The 6,264-nt window shown below is 34.6% G+C and overlaps 1 long non-coding RNA gene across 1 annotated transcript in view; it reads right to left on the reverse strand.

The window, feature by feature from the left end:
- LOC107656559 (uncharacterized) overlaps nt 1-4,462 on the reverse strand; it is a 25,931-nt gene extending 21,469 nt beyond the window's left edge. Inside the window, exon 1 of the long non-coding RNA XR_001630583.1 lies at nt 4,058-4,462. This is a non-coding gene — a long non-coding RNA (uncharacterized LOC107656559). The remainder of the gene's footprint in view (nt 1-4,057) is intronic.
- Nucleotides 4,463-6,264: the final 1,802 nt, after the last annotated feature.

The raw sequence follows: 6,264 nt of genomic DNA on the forward strand, positions 1-6,264 counted from the left end.
GAAGAGATCAGATGTGCTAAAACATTAGCCACATTTAAATGCAGACTCAAAACTCATCTGTTTAGATGTGCATTTACTGAATGAGCACTGTGCCATGTCCGAACTGATTGCACTGTATTTTATGTATAATCGTTTTCTATTCATAACTGTTTTAAATTCACTTTAAAGCTCTTAAATCAATTTTTAAATCGTTTTCAAAGTTTTAAATTCCTTGTTTTATTGTTGTTATAATTTTTTTTTTTTTTCTTTTATGTAAAGCACTTTGAATTACCATTGTGTATGAAATGTGCTATATAAATAAACTTGCCTTGCCTTGTGTGCTAACTAATATCTAAGATATCTCAGGACATGGAAACATATTTTACACTGGCAGTCAAAAAGTTTGTCAACTAACTAATTGTTAAAAAAATGAACTTTGTTGAGATATCTCAGTTGTCACTTAATACAACTGCACATTTTAATTTGAATAAACTCACAATTTTAAGTCTAATTAAATGAAATTATTTATACATTTGAAATGAAGAGCAAATTCAATTAACTGTGTCCAAAGGTCTGACTTATATTGTGTATTTTAAGGACCGTCTTATGAAATAACTGTGGCCCGTGTAATGTTTTATGCATGATGTCAGTTCAAATTGCAATAACAATATATATATATATATAAAACATTTTTTTAGCCAAATCGTCCAGGCCTAAGAATTTTAAGAGGAAAACAAAATGAAACACTTAAATACAAATACAAAATATAACACACAAAAATACTGCCATGTGACCATTAACCAACATCAATGAACCATGAACATGGGAATTTATTGTTAAATTATTGAAATATTAACTAAAAGGGTAAATATTTTACTGTTTTAACATCTAAAAATTGCATTTTATGAACATCTTGTATTGATATCTTTCAGATGAGACAGAGATCATAGAGTTCTGAGGAATCTTCAAGCTCCAAATCCTACTAAAACAGATCCAAACGCAGTGAAAACAGCTCATTACAGATGACAACCTGAGTGTTCATACTTCTCTAAACACACAGACATCAGCTTATGAATTTGAATTTTGGAATTCAATAAAGGCCATAAGATGCATTCACAATTTACATTTGACAGATAATTCAATGTTACTGTTTAGTTTTTCATCCCTTTACCTTGGTATCTAAATTAAACAGAAATAAATTACACAGTTGTGGTCAGAATTATTGGCACCCTTGGTAAATCTGATCAAAAATCTGTATTGTTTATCCTTTTGTGCTTGCATTAAAAAAAACACAAACAATCTAACCTTTTAGTGAGTAAAACAAATGACAGTGGGGGAAAATCACTTTATGATTTTTTTGTTCTAATACACTTTAACCCACAATTACTGGTACCCCTAGAAATGATTGTGAGTAAAATATCTCTGTATCATATTCCGATTCATATTTACAATTTTAGCACACCAGGGTGACTACGCTTCCTGTTCCATAGGATTATAAATATGCGAAACAACAAATGCCAAATTCCCTTAATCATCAGATCATCATCATTTTTCACTGAATCATTTTATTATTACATTTAATCATTTACAATAATCATTATAGCCATTTATATACTCATTTCATTGATTCATTACTCGACAGGTTTTGGGCATTAGACAATTTTGTTGTTCTGTTACCAGACAAAATGGAGGCTATTTTATTTTTATGCATGATTTAACATTCAAAAACATACTCCAGCATATTCATTTGTCAGACACTACTGGAACTTCAAATGGGACTGGGTTTTATTGTCACCTTTGTTTATATAGCGCTTTTAACAATACAGATTGTGTCAAAGCAGCTTTAGACGTTGGTTTTCAAAAACCACAATGGACCAACACCAGCAGATGATATTGCACCCCAAATCATCACAGACTTTGGAAGCTTAACACTGGACTTCAAGCAACTTTGGCTATGAGCTTCTCCACCCTTCCTCCAGACTCTGGGACCTTGGTTTCCAAATGAAATACAAAACTTGCTCTCATCTGAAAAGAGGTAAAAGAGGTACCTTAGCCCAGGTAAGACGCCTCTGACGTTGTCTGTGGTTCAGGAGTGGCTTAACAAGAGGAATACGACAACTGTAGCCAAATTCCTTGACACGTCTGTGTGGTGGCTCTTGATGCCTTGACCCCAGCCTCAGTCCATTCCTTGTTAAGTTCACTCAAATTCTTGAATCGATTTTGCTTGACAATCCTCATAAGGCTGCGGTTCTCTCGGTTGGTTGTGCATCTTTTTCTTCCACACTTTTTCCTTCCACTCAACTTTCTGTTAACATGCTTGGATACAGCACTCTGTGAACAGCCAGCTTCTTTGGCAATGAATGTTTGTGGCTTACCCTCCTTGTGAAGGGTGTCAATGATTGTCTTCTGGACAACTGTCAGATCCGCAGTCTTCCCCATGATTGTGTAGCCTAGTGAACCAAACTGAGAGACCATTTTGAAGGCTCAGGAAACCTTTGCAGGTGTTTTGAGTTGATTAGCTGATTGGCATATCACCATATTCTAATTTGTTGAGATAGTGAATTGGTGGGTTTTTGTTAAATGTGAGCCAAAATCATCACAATTAAAAGAACCAAAGACTTAAACTACTTCAGTCTGTGTGCACTGAATTTATTTAATACACGAGTTTCACAATTTGAGTTGAATTACTGAAATAAATGGCCTTTTCCACGACATTCTAATTTATTGAGATGCACCTGTAATTACATCTGTGTCTTTTAAGACGGGGAAGTACAAGGCATGATGGGAAGTTCGTTCATGTTGTTGGTGAATTCATGCCAGAGAAGTAAAGACGCTGTTGGTAAAATGTTAAAGGTGCAAGGTGATTGTCTTCAGAAACATTTTTTGTTATGCTGGCTGAAAGTGTGCAGACAGAGCGAGAATGGCAGACAAACATCAACAACCCGATCTTCCTTCCTGGTATTGTAGTACTTTTAAAGTTTTCTCGCTGGTGAATGACACATGATGTAGCCCAGCGGTTCCCAATTCCAGACCCCGCGCACATATTTTGCAAGTCTCGCTTAGTTAACACACCCGATTCAGATAACCAACTCGTTAGAAGTGAGCTATGAACTGTGTTCCAATCGATATAATCCCTACACCATGTTCACTGCTCCCTACTCCCCTGAGCAGGGGTTTACTTCACTTCGGAACACGGGCTGGAATTGGGAACCGCTGATGTAGCCTATTGTAGTAATGTTGTCTCTGGTATTCTGGTCTGTGAGCGTATATGCGTTCAGGGGGCATGGCTTTATACAGCGATTGCAGGGAGGGTTTTTACATTTTTAATCACAGTGAAACAATACTTTTTTTTATCATTTTTATAATTTTTGTGAGTGTTAAAAGACAAATGAGCAGTAGGATAAGTTCACCTAACTGAATTCTGTCATTATATACCTCATGTATTTCCACGGCTTCCCTCAGGAACTGCTGAGTAGCTGGTTTAGATTTATGAGTAGCCTAAAATAAGGTCAGTGGTTAACATTACTTCGGACTTTCATCAGAATGTTAAAGCCGCTAAATTGAATTTTAAATTATTTTCTAACAAGTCTCAAAATGAAGACTTTTTCATTACAAACATTAAACGTACAGTGACTTCTATAAACACCTTAAAGAAACCGAGTTGCCTAAACGTCAGTTACGTGAGGTAAACTTCAAGTTCACAACATTGGCTCTCACTTCCATATTTCTTTAGCAAAAGTTACTAAAACATGACTTCATTTGAGTAACACACTGAAAAAGACCATTCAAGACAACACTGTACAAACAAACAAAAAAACACATTAGGCTTTTTTTTTATAGTTCGCCCAATCATTTACTCATGCTGGTGTTGTTTCAAACCTGTATGACTAGAAGAATGATGGGGTCCAAATAACAATAGACCACATTGACTAATTTCTCAAAATATATGGGTGTTTCATGGGAGAAACATCAGAAATATGTGAGGGTGAGTAAATAACAATTGTCATTTTTGGATGAATTGTAATAAAAATAAAATAAAATGTTATTAACAGACACACACAACAATAAAACATGCAACAATTAATTGCTTTTGCCACCATTTCTTAAATGGCAACTTTATTCAAACCCAATACAAGTTTTGGTAGTTGATATTTTTCAGACATTGCAATAATTGAATATTACATAATATGGTAACAAAAAACACATCTTAAAATAATGGCAAAAGCATTTACTTCTTTCTAAATACATTGAAAGAATATAGTAAAATCAATTAAACTAAACTAAATCAAATCTAACTACATAGTCACTGCAGAATACAATATCTGTTACAAGCATCTTTATGATCCAAAGAGAGCAGAGGCAGTTTTCAGGAGTTCATGCATATGTACATATTGATAATCACAATTAGAGCAGAGCACAACTGTGACCAGAGAACTTCCTTGATTCTATTTTAATGCCTATAACAGTTGCTGGGTTAGTGTTTCTCTGCCTTCTCTGCCTTTAAGAAAGAAACACATAGCAACACATTTAACACCAGTCAGGGATAAAAGAAAGCAGAATATGCAGAATATTTCATGACATAAATGACCTTAGATATAAAATATTGATAGAAAAAAAGTTTGCATAAAGCAGTGATAATATAATACAAGAATATACTAAACTAAATAGAATAAAACTATGACAACATTAGTCAACTATGAGTGAATCAAAACCACACCCTTAACACCAAGACGCAAGTCCAAGGAATGCGGGAGTTTCTCATTTGGCTCAAAGAAGCGGAGGCCTTGAAATGGGAAATTTGTTATCGTTTCAGAGACATGGCTTAGAATGCACTTAAAATTCCAGAATGAAATACACACAAAATACTATAGATATTGAAACATGGAAATATAAAAGCAAAAAAAAATGTAATTGAATTTGTTTTACATTTGGATAAAAAAAAACCCCGGAATATTTCTGAATCAACACAGTTATTGCACATTTGCACAAACTACAACAAATGACCTAAAATGACATTTTTATGTTTTTCTTTGAATTATAATTCATAAGCATAAAAGCTTAAAAATGTGCTCAAATTCTTGCAACAAACTTGATGTATTTAGAATACATCTGAATAGCATTCGGACCAACACGGCTAGCACAGACATTTTGTCAAAGTAGCACAAAATGAATTGATATTGTCTGGAAGTGCAAGAATGTGTTCAAAACTATAAAGCAATCAGCAAGGTATTGCACTGTATACCATTATTTTTCAGATTTCACTTTGCTGAAAATAAAAATTACACAATCAGCTCATCATTCAGTAGTTAACGGTCTAGAGAATACCTATTCTGACTAGTATTTTTTTTATTTGATTGTTTTTTTATTCTCAGTAAAAGAGCTTTTCCACAGCCAATTTATGTCATCTAAATGTCATTATGGCACTGTCTATTTACACTGAGTGCAAACACAAAAACTATTTTTACCAACTCAACCCACCAATGCCTAATTTAACTTTATAACAAACAGCATATTAATACTAATCACACTTTGTGTGATTATCATTATTGCCTGCACTAAGTGCTATTTGTTGCTATTTCTACTAGGTACAAACAGTATATACACCTTTTTGCACCCAGTGTAAGTAAAATCTACCCTTTATTATACAGATACACCACCTACACTGTGCACGTCACATCAAAAGCCACACAAAAAACATTAAAATTAATGATACTGTCCACACTGGATGCTTCGTGTCATCATCAGAAACACTATTTCTGACAAAAATGGATTTGCACCCAAATCTTTTTTTGACAGTCTCAAGTCATTGCTGTGTCTTGCATCAACAGTTATGAGAATCGATATAATTTACAACCATATCTCACGTCACCCATACTGATTTTTCTGGCAGACAACATCAGATTTTTTCACACAACCACATTCGATTAGTAGTATGGCTGTGACTGCTGCATCGAGATGAACACGCCTGAAGTGACCACCGTCTATGCACATATTTAGTTTGTTTCTCTTTCTGGTGGACACCAGTGTCATCGCAGGTCCAAGAAGGAAGATGGTACGTATCAGTAAGCTTTCGTCATACCACCAGCATGCTTCTGAATGGCACTTCTAAGTCAAGATGCCAAACCAAGTCTATATCATCACTAAAGCAACCAATGCAGATAACACAGATTGCCAAAAACATCGCAAACAAGACACAGATTCAGCTGATTATATGCAAACAGTGTGGATAATTTGATGAAAAGCAGTGTGAATACATTAAACTGAGGGATGATTTGTGAACGCAGG

The sequence above is a fragment of the Sinocyclocheilus anshuiensis genome, unplaced genomic scaffold (genome assembly GCF_001515605.1).
Source record: "Sinocyclocheilus anshuiensis isolate Anshui unplaced genomic scaffold, SAMN03320099.WGS_v1.1 scaffold2787, whole genome shotgun sequence".
NCBI classification, from domain to species: domain Eukaryota; kingdom Metazoa; phylum Chordata; class Actinopteri; order Cypriniformes; family Cyprinidae; genus Sinocyclocheilus; species Sinocyclocheilus anshuiensis.